Genomic DNA, 23,810 nt, shown 5'->3' with positions numbered 1-23,810 from the left:
CTATGTACATAAGGACCCTCTTGATCTACAGCAACCTCAATAAGAGGCAAGCCAACCTCCCTCTCTCTAGGCTGTTTCATGTGTATCGCTGATAATCGGGATAATCAGTTTGTGCATACTGGTACATCTGTTGAGTTGCATGTTGTGTTGCGGCAATCGGTTGTGGCTGTGGTACCGCTACGGTCTGTACTGTCTGTTGTGGAGCATGCATAGGCTGTACATTCTGTGGACCGTGTTGTTGGGCCTGGTCTTGTCTAGGTTGACGTGGTCTTTCTTTAGTTTTACCTGTAGATATATTGTGTTTCAAAACTGCACAATCGTTTACATAGTGACCTGGCTGTTTACAATAGTTGCATATCCCTTTAACAGGAGCTGCTGAATTATTGGACTGTGGCATACCCTTTTTCTGACCGTCAGCTGGAACTGACTGAGCAACTAGCATTTTCATTTTCGTGTCTTTCATACGTCTTTGTTCGTGATCATGTTCTTCTCTAATTCTGTTCTGGTGGTACTGTAACATTTGTAACATTTGTGAAGGCGTGTTTGCTTGCCATGTGCTCTCGACTTTCAGTACACGATTCTTAACTTGGGGTAGCGAATTCTCGACTAATTTAGATACAAAAAGGTGTGGGTATGACTCGCTACTTGCTTTCAGGCCACTATTAATAATAAAACATTTCTCAAATCGGGAATAAAAATCGCTAGTGTCTTCGTCGGGTTTCTGTTTGCAGGCTGAGATTGCATCCCAGTCCTCCTTTTTAGTTGCTAATAATCGCAGCAAGACCTGTACTAACAATCCTGGTAATGCTTTAGTTTTGTCCCCAAGACCCAACCCTGGGGTTCGGCCATTTTCTTCTGTTTCTAATGCAGCCCAATCAATCTTTTTGTCTCCCACCTCCCATTCTTTTTCTTTGAGTTTTTCGTAAATACCGGCAGGCAATAGTACTTTCAGTATCTTCATAATGTCGGGATAGGTATAATCACCCATGAGTAACATGTCTTTTATTTCACGGTGAAAACCTGCAGGGTCTTTATCATGACTGGGCACTATTATCTTCATTTCTAACAATTCCATTTTAGTTATGGGCGTGTATACATACACACGTGTAAGGGTGTTATCATCATTCCTGACTGGATGTACTTCTCGCAAGGGATTTTGTCTGTCTATGTAAAACATTTTTCTTTCTGGGGGTGGAGCTGAAACAAACTGTGGATTCAGGAAGGCACTATATTTGTGTCGATGTTCTAGAATTACTTTAATTAAATTGGTACCCAGGCCTCTCCATTTGTTCATGAGTAACTCTATTAATACATCAGGTAGGGGACCTGGATCAGAATGTTGGCTTTTATACAGAATAAGGAGATGCTGTATCATGTACATACCAGCTAGTCGCTGTTCGTCTGGGGAAAGATTCAAAAATGTTTGTGCTACTGCGTCATCATTATATTTATCAGAATTGTCAGCCCATTGTACTGCTGACCTGGCTAATTCTTGTTCATCCATGGAATTGAGTACATGGTACCCCATTCGCTCTTGAAGTACTTTATCGGTAGCCTGAAATAGATGTTCAGGAGTCTTCGGATTTGACATAGCAGAGTGGAATGTTTCTGGTATTGGACAGAGGTAATGTTTCTGGTTTTCACACGTTTCTTGTTTACGAATGGGTCTGTCGAAGGGCCTATCAAAAGGATGTGGTCTAGGGAATTTCCCTCTGCCTACATATCCTATCATCTTTTTGTCTGACTGATGCGAAGTTTCTGCTAGATCCTCTGTATCATCCTCCTCCTGCGAGGAAGTCGGACCGTCTGATTCAAGATGTTCTTCAGGGGCTCGCCGGGCATGTATTTCTATTATTTCTTTACGGATCTTTCTAACCATAATATGTACACTGTTCTCCTTCTCATGTTTACCATCCGCGATATTCTGGCTCCATCTATGCAGTCTATCCATTTCACTTTGCGGAAAACCTGCCTGATCTTGTTCTCTTATTAAACAATTAACCATAAATCGCATTATTAAACCTTTGTTCTCTACTTTCTGACGTGACATGGCTTCGGCAACACACTCCATTCCTTCTCCTGTTTTAATAAAATAATACAATTTGTCTAGATGTTCTGGCATTCCTGGTAGTAATATCAGATAATCTGTAACACGTCGCAAACGTAGGGACGCTAGCAACATGGGTCCTGTTGTACCGGGCACTGGGTCATATCTACAATCTGTAAGTTCTCTTCTAAGCTGTTCTGCCGGTGCACCCTTAGGTGTCCGAGCCTTTGCTAAATCTCTCATTGTCACTCGGTGTAACGGTGGGGGTGTTTGATAACCTCCGGTAGCACCTCCTGAAGCGGAGGCTTGACCATAACCTGGCTGTAGGGTCGGTACCTGCTGTAACTGAGTTGGGGCCTGAACCGCGCCAGGCCCAAAAGGATTATGCGGATTAATAGGGGGTGCAGGTAAGGGTGGAGGAAGCAGACCGGGAGGGGTTAGCTGTTGCGGACCTGGGGGCTGAAGATCAGGGGGCGGGTTACCGTCAGCAGGTGGCACACGGGCAGGCATACTAGCATATGCGGGAGCTACATCATCCAAGTAGGATGAAATAAAAATGTCTGCTGTGGTCTTGTGACGTAATTTAGTCGGAACCAATGGAGGGGGCAGATTTTTCGGTGTTTCCGGGGTCGCCTTAGGCAGGCCCTCGGCCAGGAATGGATACAATCCTGTCATAATTGCGTTACTCCGTCTATCGTGTTGTTCCATTCTAACTCGTTCCCCTTCTTCTAGTAGTTCTTTTTCTTTGGCTTTTTCAGAATCCTCTCTACTTTTCTCTGCTTTTCTGAGTGCTTTCTCTGTCCGTCTGTGTGATTCTTTACGCCATAGTTCAATGGCATCTTTCTGTGACTGTCTGGCTTTCTTTTTCCATAATGCTTCTTCTACTCTCATGATGCAATCGGCATCCCATGTCCCTGTAACGGGCCATCTCTGATTCTCTGCTAAATCCTTAGTGTAATCCACCCACAAGTCGAGATATAATACAGCGTCTAAGCCGTGCTTGTGGTACATAAAATATCCTGGAGTGTCCCTGGGTGGGATGGGAACAGCTTCCTCGAGTATCCCTTTTCTAGTTCCTATCTGTTTCAGTTTAGAAAACAGCGGCATTTTGAGCCGTGATACTTGATACTTGATACTTACTCGGACTTGGACACAACTAATACAATAAACACAGTAATGAAAATCAAACAATCACTCATACCACGACATTAAAACACATTAAAACATTTCAGAAAACGAACAATAACTTGATAGCTGAATACTTGATATACTGCTAAACAGTACAGATACACTGCTAAACAGTGTAGACTGGGTCTGTGTACCCAAACCCGTCTTGACCGGACACAAATTAATGCACCCGTCTAGATGCGTCCCCAGCAACGGTACTCACCGGGAAGCACGGAACGGAAGGCCTCGGAAACTCGACACTGGACTGGACCGGACTGGACTCGACTCGACTCGTGACGTAGGTACTTCGGAACTTCGGAACTTCGGAACTTCGGAACTGGTGGGCCTCTGAACACCTCGGACCTTGCTCTCTCGGCTGGGCTCTGGTCGGGATCCTCCGCACTCCTCACCGCCTCATCTGGGTGTCGATCGCAGCCTCAGTCACCTCCGTTGGCCTGAGGAAGATACAGGAAATCCTGCGGGTACGCGTAGTTGTCCGTCACGGCTGTGGCAGGGGACCAGGCCTGCAACGCACCGCCGGCGCGTAAGGTGGGGGAGGGGTCCCTATTCGGGCGCCAATTATGTGGTAAATATAATTTACCTATGCTGAATTTCTATGCGGTAAAGTTCAATAAGAATAACTCAATCAAAAATGAGAGGCAGAGTCCGTGGCATCTGAGTTTATAAGGGTTTTATTCCATAAAATGGAATTGGTTCGAACCAGGTATCATGTTCCATCACCACGAAGGTTCAGGAAGGGATAGACAATGCTTTAATAACAGAGTACAATATATATAGTAAATGCATATAATGGTGATGGATACAGAAGGCGTAACAGCTGAGAGAAAAGAGATAAGAACACATGTACGTAACAGAAGGCGTGCACAAGGGCGTACACGGAGGTGTGTGCTAGACAACGTCACATGAAAGTGTCACAGGTGGGTGGATCCATAGAGGGATCCTGCAGTGTCAGCAGAAATATATGGCAGAGATGCGCGCGCAGCAGCATGACGTGTGATTGACGTGGAACTGGAGGGTGAAGGGGACTTGACATTTAGCACCATACGTGGAGACAGAAGTCTGGCGTGTCAGAACAACCTAAACCCAAATCATATCTAATATCTTGTGTTTGAAGAACTGTATTATCTAGAAGGAAAGGTCTCTCGGGCAGAGGCTATTCTATACTGACTGCTAGTGCATGCATATGTGACTACGTGTCTACGTGTAATGCGAGGGGGCCATGGGCCTACCATGGTAACGGGAGCAATGAATTACTTGCATGGAGACAGAAAGGCCGGCCCTTTGCTCTGCAGCTGGGGAGATGTTTTCCTAAATCACTAGACAGGAATGTATTTTCGAGGAGCGGAGCAGATAACTTGAAGGCAAAATACAGTCTTGGCAGGCAAGCAGGCCGAGCCGGGCACCGCTAGCCGCGCAGGGAGTAGGGTAAGGGTCATGGATGCAGATCCAGGTTGCAGCTTTCAGAGACAGAAGGCAGAAAGGGCTCGATGGCAGAAATCAGGGCCTAGCTCGCCAGAGCCAGGAAAACGTGAAAGTGCACCATGTAAAGACGGTGGCACGGCATACTTGGGAACTGAATATTCGACCCATTCATGGTGGATCTGAAAGAGGACATGTTAACGTTGGACGCAAATGTATTTGCGTCTTCATAGCTGGTTGTGGAGGGAACATACATGTACTTGAAGCACGTACATGGAGCCGTTGGGGTCTATGTTAGGGGACACAATTGACCATAAAAATTCATATTACCTCAAAACGGTAAACAGACAAAATATCGAGTTCAAAATATCGAATGGATATAATATCAAGTACAAAATATAGGCTGGACAGAATATCGAATGGACAGAATATAGACATCAAAAATATCGTTTTGAAGGTAAGTAATGTAATATCAAATTTTAAAATATAGTCAAAACATCGAAGTACATAATATAGGTTAAGAAAAATATCGAAATTTTCATAATATCGAATTTTTTATAGTGTATTTTATGTGTTGAAAGTGTTTTTTTATGTTATAATGTAATTTAATTAATGAATTTAATGTTATTTAAATTTTGCGTAATTTATTTCTATAGCAGGTTGTGGGTTTATAGGGGAATAGGATGGGAAGTAATTTATTATGATTAATTAAATATGTAAATGTATTTATTGGTATTTGTTTATAATTAATTGTTAATTAATTTTTATTTAGTAATTAATTACATTTTATTTGCCAATTAATTTTATTTATTTGATTAATTGATAATTATGTTAATTTAACTAATTTAATTTCTGTAGCGGGTTGTGGGTTTATAAGGGAGTAGGGTGGGAAGTAATTTAATTATAATTAATTAATTATGTTAATTTATGTAGTGTAATTTAATTATAAATAATTAAATATGTACATTTATTTATTGGTATTTGTTTATAATTAATTGTTCATTAATTTTTATTTAGTAATTAATAACATTTTAATTGCTAATTAAATTTATTTAATTGATAAATATGTTAATTTAACAAATTTAATTTCTGTAGCGGGTTGTGGGTTTATAGGGGAGTAGGGTGGGAAGTAATTTAATTATAATTAAATAAATATGTTAATTTATTTTGTGTATTTATTAGATTTTAATTGTTAAGTAACTGTTTAATTATTAATTGAGTAATTGTTAATTTGCAATTAATTAGTGTTAATTGATAAGTAATTGTAATGATTAAATTAAATTATTATTTGCAATTAATTAATTATTAGATTATATGAAAGTGGTAATTACTTTTAATAAATTTTTTTATAGATATTAATATATATATCTTTTTAAATAATATATGAAGTATCTACTTTCTCTACTGTTGCACTCACTGGAGTGGGAATAGTAATTTTTACCCCTACGCTATCCAACGCTTTCCCTACTGTTGCACTCTCTGGAGTGGGAATAGTAATTTTTACCCCTATGCTATCCAACGCTCTCCCTACTGTTGCACTCTCTGGAGTGGGAATCAATCAATCAATCAATCAAAGCATTTATATAGCGCACTACTCACCCAGAGGGTCTCAAGGCGCTAGGGCAGGGGGGGTCCGCTACTGCTCGAACAGCCAGGTCTCGAGTTGCTTCCTGAAGGCGAGGTGGTCCTGGGTCAGGCGGAGGTGGGTCGGGAGGGAGTTCCATGTCTTGGCGGCAAGGTAGGAGAAGGACCGCCCCCCTGTGGTGGCTCTTCGGATGCGGGGGACGGTGGCCAGGGCGTGGCCGGTCGATCGAAGCTGGCGTTGAGGCGGCTGTTGAGGTATCCTGGGCCTTGGTTGTGTAGGCCTTTGTGTGCGTGGGTGAGGAGTCGGAAGGTGATTCTCTTGGTGACTGAGAGCCAGTGCAGGTCTCTCAGGTGTCTGGAGATGTGTCTGTGACGGGGGATGTCCAGGATGAGTCGTGCTGAGGAGTTCTGGATCCGCTGAAGTCTTTTCTGGAGTTTGGCGGTGGTTCCGGCATAGAGGGAGTTGCCGTAGTCCAGACGGCTGATGACGAGGGCCTGGGTGACCGTCATCCTGGTCTCGGTGGGGATCCACCGGAAGATCTTTCATAGCATGCGCAGGATGTTGAAGCACGATGAGGAGACGGCGTTGACTTGTCTGGTCATGGAGAGGGTGGAGTCCAGGATGAAGCCCAGGTTGCGTGCGTGGTCTGTTGGTTTGGGTGCGCTGCCTAGGGTGGGGGGCCACCAGGAGTCATCCCAGGCGGAGGGTGAGGATCCCAGGATGAGGACTTCCGTCTTGTCCGAGTTCAGTTTCAGGTGGCTGTTCTTCATCCATTCGCCTACCTCTTTCATCCCTTCGTGGAGGTTGGCTCTGGCGGTGGCGGGGTCGTTGGTGAGGGAGAGAATCAGCTGGGCGTCGTCGGCGTAGGAGATGATGTTGAGGTTGTGCTGGCGTGCGATGTCTGCGAGGGGGCTCATGTACACGTTGAAGAGGGTTGGACTGAGCGAGGAGCCTTGAGGAACGCCGCAGATGACTTCGGTGGCTTCAGATCTGAACGGGGGGAGGCGGACTCTCTGTGTCCTTCCGGCGAGGAAGGAGATGATCCACTCCAGTGCCTTCTCCTGGATTCTGACGTTGCTGAGTCGCTGCGCTAGTGTACGGTGGCAGACAGTGTCGAAGGCCGCGGAGAGGTCTAGGAGGATGAGGGCCGCTGTTTCTCCGTTGTCAAGCAGAGCTCGGATGTCATCAGTGGCTGCGATCAGGGCGGTCTCGGTGCTGTGGTTGGCTGGGAAGCTAGACTGCGAGAGGTTGAGGGATCCGTTAGTCTCGAGGAAGGCGGCCAGCTGCTTGTTGACGGTCTTCTCGATGACTTTTGCAGGAAACGGGAGCAGTGAGATGGGGCGGTAGTTCTTGAGGTCGGTGGGGTTGGCTGATGGCTTCTTTAGTAGAGCGCTGAGGTATGCGTGCTTCCAGCTCTCCGGGAAGGTAGCGGTGTCGAAGGAGGTGTTGATGATGTCCCGCAGGTGGGGTGCGATGACAGCGTCGGCCTTGTTGAAGACGTGGTGAGGGCAGGGGTCGGTAGGAGATCCAGAGTGGATGGAGTTCATTGTGCGGATGGTGTCTTCGGTGCTGATCGGGGTCCAGGCACGGAGGGTGGTGGTGGGGGGCGGTGGTTCGGTGTGGCGTGCGTCGGTTGAGTGCTGAAGCTGTTGTGTATGTCCACGATCTTGTTGTGGAAGTAGGAGGCGAGGGAGTTGCAGAGGTCTTGCGAAGGGGTGATGTCGTTGTTTCCGGTGTTGGGGTTGGAGAGCTCTTTGACGATGTTGAAGAGTTCCTTGCTGTTGTGTGCGTTGTTGTCCAGTCGTTCCTTGAATGCGGTTTTCTTGGTGGCGTGGATGAGTTGGTGGTGTTTTCGGGTGGCGAGCTTGAGGGCAGTCATGTTGTCCGGTGTTGGGTCTCTGTGCCAGGTTCTCTTGAGGGCTCGGCAGTTCTTCTTGGATCTCTTGAGTTCGTCGGTGAACCATGGGGCTTTCATGCTACCGGGTCTGCTAGGCGGGGTCTTCAGAGGGGCGAGGTCGTCTGCGCAGTCGCTGATCCACTTCGTGAGGTTGGTGGCCGCTTGGCTGGGGTTCGTTGCGCTGGTGGGTGGGTTCTTGCTCAGGGCGGTCACGAGCTGGTCGGCTGTGATCTTGTTCCAGCTTCTGCGTGCAACCTGTTGCTGGTGGTGGTGGATCGTGGTCCTTCTGAAGCTGAAGTGGACGCAGCTGTGGTCCGTCCAGTGGAGTCCGGTGGCATGGCTGAAGGCGATGTCCTTTCTGGATGAGAAGACGGGGTCGAGTGTGTGTCGGGCGTAGTGGGTGGGGGTGGTGACCAGCTGCTTGAGTCCGAGGTTGGCGAGGTTGTCCAGCAGGGTGGTGGTGTTGCGGTCGTTGTTGTTCTCCAGGTGGAAAATGAGGTCCCCGAGAAGGATGTAGTCAGCGGAGGGGAGGGCGTGCGGGCTGATGAAGTCGGCGATGTCTTCGCTGAATTGTGTGCGTGGTCCTGGAGGTCTGTAGATGAGGGTGCCTCTGAGGGTGGTCTTGGGGTTGATGTGGACCTGGAAGTGCAGGTGCTCGGCGGGTGCGAGGGTGTCGTCGGTGTTGGTCGTGATGCGGATGGTGTTCCTGTGGATGATGGCGATGCCTCCTCCGGTGTGGTTGATGCGGTCCCTTTGGATGATCTTGTAGCCGTCTGGGATGGCGATGGCGATGTCGGGCGCTGAAGAGGCATTCATCCAGGTTTCGGTGAGGAAGGTGACGTCTGGGGCTATGGTGTCGAGCAGATTCCAGAGCTCAACGGCGTGTCTGTGGACGGAGAGGGTGTTGAGCAGGATGCATTTCAGGTGGCTGCTGCTGTTGCTCGTCTTGGTCTTGGTTGGTGCTGGAGTAGTGCAGGTCCGGATGCAGGTGAACTTGCAGGAGTTGCAGCAGAAGGGTCCGTGGGTGCGTCTCGGGGTGGCTCGGTAGCATCCTGGGATTTGGCCGGCGTTGAGTGCTTTCAGGGTGGCGGCGCCGTACGTCCGGCGGGTGGGCTGAGGTCTGCGGGGGCGAGGGGTTCTGGCGCTGGGCGTGGTCCAGGTGTGGACGGGCGTAGACGGGCTTACCTTTGGCGCAACTTCGGCGCTCAATCGGTGCTCTGGGGACGTCATAAGAAGGGAGCCGACGCTATCCTACTGTTGCACTCCCTGGAGTGGGAATAGTAATTTTTACCTCTACGCTATCCAACACCTTATCTACTGTTGCACTCTCTGGAGTGGGAATAGTAATTTTATACTTCCGCTATCCTACTGTAATAATATTGGATATATTTTAATTATATTATGTTACTATATATATATGTTTTAACAAATATGATTCTAATTTTTTTTATAGCTTTAATTAATTAGTTCATTATTATGAGGTAATTTAAGTATTTTCAAGTATATTTTAGTAAATGTTTTTAATTTTAATTTAATTTAACATTGTTTTTAATAAAGTCGATATTTTTACAAACAATACTTTAGCATATTGTGTGGCATAAGTCCGCACACCCAACAATCACTCATATTTATAGCCAACTGATGTTGGTGCAACAACTGAATAAACGTATTATTCATATATTCCGCTCTCCATATCTGTTCATGAGGGGGTAGAGTATGCATTTTGTGTGAAAAGACAGAAAGACGAGAAGGCAAAGAAGTTGTAGAATTAGCAACATTTCTTGATTGCAATACATGTATGATCCAACCTGTGCAGGCTAATAAAATACACAAAAACATAAGAACACACAAAGTTACGCCAATTATATTACGCAATAATTTACAATACTTTAATCTCATTTCTTGCTTCCTATTTTCCCTACCTACGATTGTTGTATAAGTTGACATTCTATCTCTCGATATTTTGTCGCCGATATTTTTGGTACTCGATATTATGTCCCTCGATATTATGTCAGTTATCCGCGCCAAACATTATGACAAGGACGGAAATCAAAGACAGCTCTCTTAGTGAGGAGGACCAACCTCAGTCGACAGGGGACGTCCAACTCAATTGACAACACGTCACTGAGCTGCACGCCAGAAAACCATCAAAGAATTTGCCAGCCACTATCAAAATATAGCTAGGTTCCAACTCTATATTGCTCAAACCTGAGTATACCTCAAAAGGGAAACATGACATATTCAACAGGGGGACATCTTGAGACTATTATGTGCTACACTCAAACTTGTAGCCCTAAATTCAACCGACCTTCTCTCAAAAGAGTTTCCCCACTATGCACCCACAATGCTAAAATTAGAAAAACAAAGATTGCCATTGCAGATTCTACAATTGAACATGTGTAGTAACTGCAGCGGGCCTCGCCTGTAGGCCCCAGTGGCACCCACAGTTCTGCTCAGGTGCTTGCCAGAAGGTGCCTACTCCGCAGACCTGGAGCTGGGCCAGCACTTCCTCCCAGACTGAGCTTCGTGTAATATTTAACTATCTACAGAATGCAAGCAATGCGCTCCATGGGGCTGTGCTCTGATTGGCCAGGGCGCTCGTAAGAAGTTACAGCAATGCCTGGGTACCCTTGCTGAAGTATTAAGCATCACAAAGTGCAGACCATATCCCTCGGCCAAGTAACACCGAGCCCTCGGCCTTCTCTCACTCACTACAGACTCCGAGCTCCAGCAGCAACTCTGCCCATTCCAGGATCACCTCACACCCCAGGCCCCGCTTGCACCCCTGCTGGCTTTTAGTCCACTCAGCAGTATCTTTACTGTATCTTTCCAGGTCTGACAGTTCAGTGTCATACGGAGTTAACACGGCCTACTATGCTTCTTGGGAAGATAATATGAGTACCAATAAGCCCCGCCATGAAAACACTAAGGGGGTCCTGTGCCTCGAATTAGGATGCACCCGCCACAGTGGCAGGTGCATCCCGCATTTTTAACATTGCGGTGGGCGGTGCTAAAAGCACCGTCTGCCGCAATGCCAAAAATGCATGTTGTGCGTTTCAAAGCACAACAAGACAGGCACCGGTGCCTGCCATGTTGTACTTTGAAACGCAGGGGGGTACCATAGGTACCCCCCATGTGCACCCCCCACTGCCCCCTTCACTATGGGGGCCCACAACGGGCCCCCAAAGCAAAGACCGTATGCCTTTCCGTGCCGCCACGGAATGGCATTCCCCAAAGCACATCCTAAAATGGCTGGCGGTGTCTGATAGACCACCATCTTAGCCCTGTTCCTCCACGGTCGCAAGGCGACCACGGCGGAAAAGAGGCGGACGGTCTTCCCGTCCGCCGCGGACCCCCCAGCCATCCTAATGTGGCGGGGGGTCATTTCTGTGAGGATGGCAGACGGATTGCCCCTGCCGGGCTGGCGGTGCCTACCTCCAGCCCGGCGGGGGCAATCCATCCATGTTGTCCGCCATCCTAATCGACCCCTTATTGTTAATGCAAACAACAAACACTTTCTAGTCTGCGAAATGCAAATCCTTACAAAAACAGCTACAAGGCATCCATGCTAGCAACATTGTATTATTATAATTGGTGTTGATATTTTTAACATTGTTATTAGAATGCTATTATTAGCATAACGATTCTCTCTGTTGTAGTTAATGTTATTGGTTTCGCTGTTCGTATTATGATGTATTATTATTCCGATACGTTTTACTGCTGTGGTTGTTCTGTTTCTTTCCCACCCTGAAAAAATCCCGGAGCACAATATGCAAACACACTACAATTGTGCTCCAGCACCTTGAGTTGGACACTGGACCTAGCGCCATCTGTCAAGCATGCATGATCAACAGATAATATTCGGGATTTAGAGGTGATAGTTTAGTATTTTTTCACAAAGTGCAATCCTATTCATAGAAACTCACATCACACCACACACCAGTCAGCACATGTAAGTTTGGGGACCAGGCTTTAGCCTACATTTACTGCATGCAGCTATAGTTAATCCCTATAAACGCATCCTAATAATATTGCTAATATCCCTTAGACTATAAGTTTTGCAGGCTCTTAAAATTGCTATAATGCCTGAAACACTGGTGCGTCTTTAACCAAGATGAAATGCTCACAGGATGATGAAAACAGTGAAATAAAGTTATTTACATTCACAGGCCAGCATTGCACATTGGTCTGCAGAATGCACGACCGCTGCCAGCCGCTCTCAGGCAGACTTTAGCCTTTAGAACTCTCTCCTAGCAACCAATAGCGGCGTCTAGGACTCGCTTTTAACAGGGAACATGAGCTTGGTACAAGAACAATGGTTTAATATTCAGAAATATACCCGTGCTCGCAGCTGGGGGCTTCAGTCGCAGTTCTTAATACTCTTGAGAGTGGATGGGGGGGGGGGGACGTAAAAATAAAATTAAAAACTTACCTGACCACCTCTGCTCCTGGGCCGGGTCCTGCGCTGCCTCTGGCTGAGGCCTTTCATATGTCACATTGAGCATATCAGTGCTACTTAGATTCTAGTTGGCCTGGGGCAGTGACAGACGAAGGTCGGGCTGATATCTCTCAAAGTCCTGTCTGAGTATAAGGAACAGTTTAACCACATAATTATTGGCCTCCCAATGTCTGTGAAACGCCATTCGGGTTGGGACATAGTCACGCATCAGGCTGGTGGCAGTACCGTCACAAGTTACTGCCATTCACATCTTTTCGAAACACACATGACCACACTTGTCAGGTACATCTCATTTTATTGTTGGGGCATACTGCCTTTGCAGGCTGTCTCTGGATTTGCTCTTTGTGTTTCTGCTGCCTGTGGAAGCTGCCTGTGGCTTATCTCAATGCTGGCTGCAGCCTCTCTCAGTGCTGGCTGTGCCTCTATCAGTGCTCCCTGTGCAGGCTGTCACTGGCCCCCCATACATGTGGCTGCAACATGATGGCTGTAGCCTCTCACAGGCTGCGGCCTCTCTTAGTATGTGATTGCCTGTGGAAGCAGCCTGCAGCCTCTCACAATGATTGCGGCCTAGCTTAGGGGCCGATTATGATGGCGGACGGACCTGAGTCCGTCCGCCACCATAGAGTAGGAGGGACCGTCCGCAGGGGCTGCGGAGGTCCCTCCGTGCAGATTAGGATGTGACCGCCAGGGTGGCGGTCACATCCTCAATCTTTAACATTGCGGCGGGTGCAGCTTCAAGCTGCACCCGCCGCAATGTTAAAAAAGCATGCACAGCATTTGCGTGCACAAAGCGGCAGGCACCGCGCGGTGCCTGCTGCTTTGTGCACGCAAATGCAGGGGGGTACCATAGGTAGCCCCCATGTGCACCCCCCGCGGTGGCTTCCGCCGGCCCCGAGGATGCGGAAAAAACGCAATCCTAATGACCCCCTTAGTATGTGGCAGCTGCCTGTGAAAGATGCCTGCCATATTTCTCAATGTTGACTGCACAGGTTGGGGCCTATCTCAGTATGTGGCTGTGGCTTCTGTTGCCTTTGGAAGTTTCCTGCCGCCTTTCTCAGTGGTGATTATGCAGGTTGCGGCCTCTCTCTCAGCGCTGGATGCCTGTGCAGACTGCAGCCTCACATATTATGCGGCTGAAGCTTCCTCTGCCTGTGGTAGCTGCCTGGGGCCTGTCTCAATGGTGCTGCCTGTGTCACCTGCAGCCTCTCAGCTTGTGGCTGGTCCCGGGCATCCGGCCCACGCATGGTGCCCCTGGACTCTCAGTGTGTTGCTGCTGCCTTTCTAGTGGCTATGAAAGCTATCTGCATCTCCTCCCAATACTGGGTATGCATGACGGGTGGGGCCTCTCTGTGTGCATACCTCCTGCCTATCTCTGAATGTAACTGCAGCTTCTGCTGCCAGCTGTCTGTGCTGTCTGCGGCCTCTTTCAGTGCTGATGCAGGCTGCGGCCTGTCTCGGGATGGAGTGGCGCACACTCGTACAATCACTGCTTGGCCTCCCATGCACCCTGGGAGACTGGCGCTGCTAGCAGCCACTCGTGTGTAACCTGCTGCCTTGGCAGCCAGTGCCATCTGCCTCTCTCCTCAACGTCGCAATTTAGAGATGGCAACTGAGATCACGGGAAGCAGCACACAGGATGTGAGTGCCAGCACATGGGGCCCACCGAGCTCCCTGCTTGGAAAGAGGAAGCCTCCTCCGCTCCCAGCTCCGAAGCTGTGCCCGGCGTCAGGCCAGATGCCACCCTATATGAGATGAAAAGATGCCCGTCTGTACCAGAGGAGGACGAGTAACCTAGGCCATCAACAAAGAGGCTGTAAAGAGCTGTATTTACCTGTTAGAACAAATATTGTGTAACCTGCAATCAAAGCTGGCAAAACAGTAGGGTGGGTTCACAGTGGGGGTACTTAAGGAGGGAAGCGGGATGGTAATAATATATATAAAATAAAAAACGTACCTTACCTGCTTCTTCCAAGACCGCATCATGTGGCGCTGCTGCCTCAGCTGAGCTCCTGCTCTGAAGTCCTGCCGTGTTTTAGGAAGCTTCCCTCCTCCTGCTCCCCTAAGCCAATCACATGCTGCAAGGTCAGCATTGTGATTGGTGAGGCACAGGGGAGAGCACCCCAGCTGCACCATTTTCTCCTACATAGAGAAAAAGGGAGAGTGGGCGGTCGTGCTTGCCCAATGTTGTGGGTATTGACTGTTTGATCGGCTTCAGGGCTGATGGAGCGGGTTAAAGAACAATATTTTGTTCAGGCTTGTAAAGTCAGACTTCCATAATGTTTAATAAAACTAATATGTTTGCTGCATGTTATTAAATCAACCTAGAATAAACTGTGCAACATGAACACATGGGACTAACAATATGCTTATTTGTGCAAAATGCAAAAGACATAATACAATAAATATTGTCTATTGTCTTTGTCGTATACTAACTGCTGCTGTTAAAAATAATAGCATGTGCTTTTTAAATGTGCTTTTGTATTTTCTTTTCTGTGACAAATGCATTTCCAGATCGGATTGGTATATCAAAGGTAATATATGCTGCTTAAATGTACTTTTGCTAGGTAACATAATTAATGGGTTAACATTTAGCAAAGTGGGTGGGTAACAGAACAAATGTCAATTCTTTAATTAATTGATGTTTTATGTTTGTTTTAATAATAGTTTTCCAAATGAAGCATAGAGTTGGCTGCAGAAAAATAATGCATTTTTAAAAAAAAGTGACGCCAAGAAAAAGTGGCGCTGAAATTTGACGCTTTCTGAAAAGAGGCCTGCTGATGTAAAGCCACAAGAGAAAACTTATTTTGAAAAAGATGAGAAGCCTTTAAACCTTTATTGTGAAATGTTTTGAAAAGAACTGCCAAAGGCGACCTTATGGAGAGGTTTGCTATTGTGCCACAGGAATCTCAGAACGGACGGGCTCAAGGCCAGGATGTGAGTCGTGGCATTTTTGTACACTACATGAACATCTTTGCTACAAAATGTAGCAGCCTAAGGAAGTGCTGCCAGGTCTCTGTGCATGAACAATGGGTTTGTGTAAAAGCCCGGACCTGAGGTGGAAGATGTCACAATTTACTGAGGCATGAGGTGGTTCAGCCAATGGGGAGCCAGAATTCAGCTGTTGGAATATGAAAATAGTTAGTTTAGCCTTAGTTTTAGGGTATAAGAATTGGCTCAAGGAGCAGATTTTTTCCTACGCTTCTTGATTCCAGAGGGTCGTGTTCTGCTGATTGTCGGACGCACGTAAGGAAAGGAGACTTTTAAAGACTTTGTTTTCAGGTGATGTGGGTAGAGACAGGGAATTAGTTAGGGTTTGGAAATGCTCTTTTTCACTTATTTCTGTTAATGAATAATATTTCTTGAATCAAGCTCTCTTTATAAATGCTGAATAAACTTTTCTTTAATGACATTTTTCTAATACTTGTTTAATAAAGTTCCAAAGCCTAAGTTTTCATGAAAATGTTTGAATAAACTTTCTAAATGACAAGCTGGTCTTGTTTATTGTAGATAGTCTAAACAACAAATTAGATTCATTCGCCTCATGATTCAGCTGCTCTGTTATTTTAATGGGCCTGGTATTGATTGGTAAGTTTGGTAGTAGATGGTGACATCATTTATGCAGAATTTTGGTAGGAGCCCTGGATCAGGGCTGACCAAACAGTCAGCACCTACAACAGTGGGCAAAGCCACTTCCCCCTGCCCTCAAGTAGGACCGCCCAATTGCCCGCCCGCCCCAACCAGGCACTCTAGGCACTTCTGCTTTCTCTCTGTGTGAGAAGCAGAAACATAAAAGGGTAGTTTTAGCATTTTATGTTTCTGCCTTCTCGCTTCATTGGGGAAGTGGATTGCGGGTGCGCGATGTATAGTTAGTGGAACTAACTATATATGCGAATTTCAATGGTTTTGTGCGAGTAAAATAAGGTTTTGTAAATGCTAAACCCTAACTATATATGGTCTATAACCTATGGTTTTTTCAGTGAATTTTTAACGTTTTGTAAATGCTAATTCCTAAACTATATATGGTCTATAACCTATGGTTTTTTCAGTGAATATATATATATATATATATATATATATATATATATATATATATATATATATATATATATATATATATATTCATATATAATATATATATGGAGTGAAAGGGGAGATCTGCATGTTGATGGGAGGGATTTGAATGTTTAATCGAGCAGGTGCCCACCCTGCATTTGCCTTTTTTTTTATCTAGTACGTAGGTGCCCACCCCGCTAATTTGCCCATGTGTTTATTTGGATCTAGGCGGGTGCCCACCCCGTGCTTCACAGCTGTGGCCCGAGCAGCGCTCTAGAATGCAGCTGGGCTGCCGGTGCTGCCACGGCCCGATCCGGAAGCCAGGCGGGCCCAGGGCGCGTCCTTTCCGCTTCCCCGCGCGGCCGAGGAGAAGCCGCACCGAGGCCTCGAGGGCTCCACCATGACCAAGTCCCGGGTCCTGAGACGGGGCACCGGGTGAAGATGCGCCTCCACCCATAGGGAGGCGTTGTTTGTGGCAGGGCTCCCCGGAGTGAGGGGAGCCCCAGAGGCTGTGCTGAGAAGGGTGCACCGCGCACAGTCCCAGGAAGCTCCAGTGAGTGGGGCTCCCATGTGTTGGTGCCTGTTAATGGCACAAGGTGTGAGCGGCCCCGTATGGCAGTGGGCTGTTCCCCGTGCACCCGGCAGTATCTTGTCAAGCCCCGTGTGGCTCCCTGGGGGCAGGGTGATTTCCAGCACCAGTGCTCGCCCTCGGGGCATACTTGTTTTAGAGCTGTGTGGCTCCCACGAAGTCTCCATTGATTTTTAGAGTCTTAATGAAGGACTTGGGACACATTATTTTTAGAGCCCAGATGGCTCCAAACATTTGAACAAAATAGTTTAACCGGGCCCAGAGGGGCCCATGCTTTATCGTTGAGGGGATATATTTGGCTTCAGAGCATAGAGTGCTCCTTCATGTTTGGCCTCATTATTTCCCGGGCCCTCGTGTGGCTCCACCATGGGCACAGTTGTTTAAAGCGTGAGCGCGCTCCACGTTTTGGGAGCAAGCTCTTCTTTCTCTTTAATTTGGCACAATTTTTTTAAAGGGCTACTGCGAGCCATGCCCCATTTGAATGCTTTACAGCTGCCCAGCAAGTAGTGGGCAACTGCACAGTTTAGGTCTTTCTTTCTAGGGGACATGTTCTTGGTGAACCCAGGAGTGAAGCGCACTCCCTTTGCCCCTACCTTGGCCTTCCACAGCTGTGCAGCACTCAGTGCCAGTTGCAGCTTTTAGGCCCTGTTCTTGTTCTCAGCTGCCCAGCAAGTAGTGGGCAGCTGCAACGTTTAGGTTTGCGCAGATGGCTCAGCCCTGACTGGCGCTGCATTGGCAGCGTGCCCTGACATTCTGGACACAGGGCATTTGAGCCCATTATTGAGATGGCCAGTTGGCCAGGGGGGCTGGTATATGGATAGAGCACAAGACCCTAATGTGATTGATGTGCTCTAAATGTGGTGCTAGTAAATGTAATACATTTAGTATGTTTTACGCACCCTGTGTTTGATACCTCTAGAGATGGTTTTACCTATGGAGGTTTGTGTTAGTGGGATTGTACTTCACTGTGATTTACGCCCCTAATGAGAGTTCTACCTAGGAGGTAAGGTCTAATGTGTTTAGACTAGTGAGGAGATGGCATAATGTGTTTATGCAGGTGAGGTTGGTAGAGTATGTAATTCGCTCCTGATGTGACTGTACATAATGTAGTTTATGTTACAGGTTCAGGTGGAGTACAGTGATTTTGTCAAATAAGCAATTCCCTCTGGCCACATTAATCAAAACAACATGAATTACAACCAACAATACAAGCAGACGTAATAGTGCAGTAGAAACCAAAACTTTGAAACAACAAATAAATTACCAAATGCATAATTTTATTAAAATATTATTAAAAACCGAAAAAATAATATTAGTAAAATCAAGGGAAAACAGACAATATAAGGAACAAATAATATTCACAATTCATCACACAGGTTCCTAAAGTACAGTGGAGGGAGGAACTCAATAAGGTTATATTCAGCATCAATCAGAATAGTCCTTAGTTAGTCATATGAATTCTCTCCCCCAATCCTCAACGCGTTTCGACGGGCCAGTAAAATTGCAGCCGTCTTCTTCAGGAAAATTATTAGCTGTATTCCCCAGAAATACTATAATTTAAAAGAGAAATAAGTCTCATCATCAAGTATAAAAGTTATAAACAAAAGTTATACACAAGGCTTAATCATCTGCTACCCAAAAGTTTTTGAAAGTTTTCACTACTGCTCAATACAACATAACACCTCTCATCGACAGTTACACAATAAACATTACACCACATATAAAAAGACATATCATTGCTGTTCATCCATTATTTTTAGTTCATACATTTACAATAATAATCACATATGCCCATGACATAGTGTATTTTCTAAGCCACAATGTTTTTAAAGTCGTTTTACCATACAGGAGTCATATCAAAGTAAGCATTTACATAAATTACAAAGATACTCTTTGTTGCCACATTAAACACAACTTTTAGCGAATGGTGATTGTGGTTCCAAATTGGCTTAAATTGTTTCTACCCTGTGTGTCATACTCCCAGGCCTTTCCAGGTAGTACCTCCAATGCATCCTAATAATAATATGTACTAACCTTTAAAAAGGTGTAAATCGCTCCTGTTGGTTAAAAGGGGAAATTTTCTCTTTTCTATGCCGTATATACGTGCAAACTGAAAAAAATGTATAAAAATATACATTTTAAGGACCCTTCTTATATACAGATGTCTCTTAGTTAATGACTGGCTAATATACTCGCTCCCTCGCTTGATAGTCATCAGATGGGAGCCAGAAGTTTAAACAATGGATTATCAAGAAATCTGCTAGTACTGCCTTCAAAACTCATAATTTAGGAGGCACCTAGATCAGATACTCACATACGATGTTTCTTATACTCCTCTCAGTAATCGGCGCTCATATTCACTCGAGCGTATACCAACGATCGGTTCTTCCTAGTGTATGTTACGTCCTAAAAATAGAACCAGTGTATCACTATTCGGGTTCTTCTAACGTAACTTGTGACAGAATTATGCTAAGTGTACTACTTACGAATGAAGTCTTGTAATCTTGTGATCACGCGGTAGTTAGGTTATAAGCATTAAATCATCCCGAAAATGGAAGCACTGCGGAAAAAAGTAGAATGGGACACATTAAGTTCCCTTGCTGCCTACCCGTAAAGCACTAGTTATTTAAGCCGAGCTAATACTTACATAAATTAATCTCTACGCCAACTCGAGACTAGAATGGGGCTGCCTTCGTCTTCCCAATCAGTGGTGGCTACTGCTTCTACAACAATTACAAAGCGTAGACACACCTCAGTATCAGGATGTAGGGATAATATCTACATGGGCTGAACAAAGTTCCTAAACTACGGGCTATCACATACCTCTTGAACAGAACCTTTAAGCTTCCCGCGTGTCTTCTCAGTGGAGTGCTATCCGCTATCCGACATGACAAATTTGCACGCCGTTTAAATACTTTCTCCTGGCGTCCCAATACGGAAGTGAAAGTTAGACCCCCAGGGTGAAGCATAGACATAGAAAGGAGCTAATGGTAAACAATGAAAGCTTGCCGAAAATTAACCGCCTCAAAAGCGATAAGGAGTATGAGACGTAGTTCACACGAATATTCATTAATAGCGCAATCAGCGTTTTAATTTCCTTAGGGGTCCGGTATCACCATGAGAATCGCCACTGTATCTTAATAGTCAGGACAGAGGGTATTTACACATTTATCAATTGATAGTAGCACCCTGTATTTGGAATATTAACAACTGGTCCTTTAGATAGCATAGAAACATGCGTTTACATATTATACTGACAACCATAATACGGCACTAAGGACAGGCTGATAGTTATTTATTGAATGGTCCTGGGAGTGTATATGTGCATACATATGACAGGCCTATCTGGTGACAACCAGGGGAATTGTACCATTGTATCTCATTAAACAATGACAGAGATACTATATACACTCATGTGTTCACAGATGTCCATTACAACAAGTGTCACCATCATTACGTGGGTTAGCCTACTTATTTACTAACACTAAGACTGGGCTTTACACTCCGTGTCTTTGTTTACAACATCGGACCGATAGCCTTAAGAGCAACTACGTATACAGACGCGCATTAGTGCATATAAAGAATGCGCATGCGCGGTCCCTCTAATATAAACAATCCAGAAGTGACATTCCGAACATATCTATTTAAAGGAGGAAATTAAAACGCTGATTGCGCTATTAATGAATATTCGTGTGAACTACGTCTCATACTCCTTATCGCTTTTGAGGCGGTTAATTTTCGACAAGCTTTCATTGTTTACCATTAGCTCCTTTCTATGTCTATGCTTCACCCTGGGGGTCTAACTTTCACTTCCGTATTGGGACGCCAGGAGAAAGTATTTAAACGGCGTGCAAATTTGTCATGTCGGATATCGGATAGCACTCCACTGAGAAGACACGCGGGAAGCTTAAAGGTTCTGTTCAAGAGGTATGTGATAGCCCGTAGTTTAGGAACTTTGTTCAGCCCATGTAGATATTATCCCTACATCCTGATACTGAGGTGTGTCTACGCTTTGTAATTGTTGTAGAAGCAGTAGCCACCACTGATTGGGAAGACGAAGGCAGCCCCATTCTAGTCTCGAGTTGGCGTAGAGATTAATTTATGTAAGTATTAGCTCGGCTTAAATAACTAGTGCTTTACGGGTAGGCAGCAAGGGAACTTAATGTGTCCCATTCTACTTTTTTCCGCAGTGCTTCCATTTTCCGGATGATTTAATGCTTATAACCTAACTACCGCGTGATCACAAGATTACAAGACTTCATTCGTAAGTAGTACACTTAGCATAATTCTGTCACAAGTTACGTTAGAAGAACCCGAATAGTGATACACTGGTTCTATTTTTAGGACGTAACATACACTAGGAAGAACCGATCGTTGGTATACGCTCGAGTGAATATGAGCGCCGATTACTGAGAGGAGTATAAGAAACATCGTATGTGAGTATCTGATCTAGGTGCCACCTAAATTATGAGTTTTGAAGGCAGTACTAGCAGATTTCTTGATAATCCATTGTTTAAACTTCTGGCTCCCATCTGATGACTATCAAGCGAGGGAGCGAGTATATTAGCCAGTCATTACCTAAGAGACATCTGTATATAAGAAGGGTCCTTAAAATGTATATTTTTATACATTTTTTTCAGTTTGCACGTATATACGGCATAGAAAAGAGAAAATTTCCCCTTTTAACCAACAGGAGCGATTTACACCTTTTTAAAGGTTAGTACATATTATTATTAGTGGAACTGATCTCAGCGCCAGGATACCCGCTGGGTGACAGCTGCGCTTAACAAGCATTAAAATACATACATACATACATACATTAGGATGCATTGGAGGTACTACCTGGAAAGGCCTGGGAGTATGACACACAGGGTAGAAACAATTTAAGCCAATTTGGAACCACAATCACCATTCGCTAAAAGTTGTGTTTAATGTGGCAACAAAGAGTATCTTTGTAATTTATGTAAATGCTTACTTTGATATGACTCCTGTATGGTAAAACGACTTTAAAAACATTGTGGCTTGGAAAATACACTATGTCATGGGCATATGTGATTATTATTGTAAATGTGATGAACTAAAAATAATGGATGAACAGCAATGATATGTCTTTTTATATGTGGTGTAATGTTTATTGTGTAACTGTCAATGAGAGGTGTTATGTTGTATTGAGCAGTAGTGAAAACTTTCAAAAACTTTTGGGTAGCAGATGGATTAAGCCTTGTGTATAACTTTTGTTTATAACTTTTATACTTGATGATGAGACTTATTTCTCTTTTAAATTATAGTATTTCTGTGGAATACAGCTAATAATTTTCCTGAAGAAGACGGCTGCAATTTTACTGGCCCGTCGAAACGCGTTGAGGATTGGGGGAGAGAATTCATATGACTAACTAAGGACTATTCTGATTGATGCTGAATATAACCTTATTGAGTTCCTCCCTCCACTGTACTTTAGGAACCTGTGTGATGAATTGTGAATATTATTTGTTCCTTATATTGTCTGTTTTCCCTTGATTTTATTAATATTATTTTTTCGGTTTTTAATAATATTTTAATAAACTTATGCATTTGGTAATTTATTTGTTGTTTCAAAGTTTTGGTTTCTACTGCACTATTAAGTCTGCTTGTATTGTTGGTTGTAATTCATGTTGTTTTGATTAATGTGGCCAGAGGGAATTGCTTATTTGACAAAGTCAATAGTTGGTACCCCATCCCTTTGGTAGAGGGTCCCTCTCTCTTTTATTAGAGAAGGAGTACAGTGATTACCAGTAGTTACTGATTATAGGTTTATGATCTATTTTTACTTTTTTTTTTTTTTTAAATATATTTTTATTGCAGAATTATAAACCACAGGATACAATTAATCAGCCAGTTCACTCGTGATATCCCCCCATCCAATAAGAAATCCCAGTCGTACACAGCCATTCAGCCCGCATCCCGGAGGCCGGGCGGCATATTACTTCGTTCAATAGGAAAACATCACGGTGCACGTCCCATAGGGACCATGGTTGAAATATCGTTTTGCGTATCTGCTTTTACCCCCCCACCCACAACATCACTCCCGTCAGCCAACCCAGTGATGATCAGTGGTACCGCCCTCGTCGGGACCTGCCCTAGGCGCTATGGGTCGTCACACCTGGCCGCTCTACCCAGCCATTCCACACTCCACACAGTACCCACCGTCCTAGTAGATCCAAGGTGCCCTAACGAGCAACCATCTAATGGCTTCCGGCCCACCCCAAACTCCCGTCAACCAGCCCCCCCAAAGCCCCCCCTCCCCTGGCAACTGCTATGGTGTGTGCCTCGTCCTGTCGAATTGGATGGATCCACTACAGTGCGTGGTACCATACTTCTGTGTTCGCCCCGCGGTGTCCATCGGCTTAGTCCTCACCATCCTCATCCTCTACCAAAGAATCACGCAAAGCCTGTACCACTAACTCCCACGCACGCGCCGCATCCAATGCCTTCTCATTCCCCAACTTTACAGCTTGCTTCATCCGGAGCACACTCTCGCAGTCAGACCACCGCAGCAGCTCATTCTTCCATCTACGCAGTGAGGGTCCCCCCCTG

Source organism: Lissotriton vulgaris, chromosome 5, assembly GCF_964263255.1.
Source record: "Lissotriton vulgaris chromosome 5, aLisVul1.2, whole genome shotgun sequence".
NCBI lineage: Eukaryota > Metazoa > Chordata > Amphibia > Caudata > Salamandridae > Lissotriton > Lissotriton vulgaris.
The sequence above is the reverse complement of the archived record's forward strand: the minus strand, read 5'-3'. Positions refer to the sequence as shown.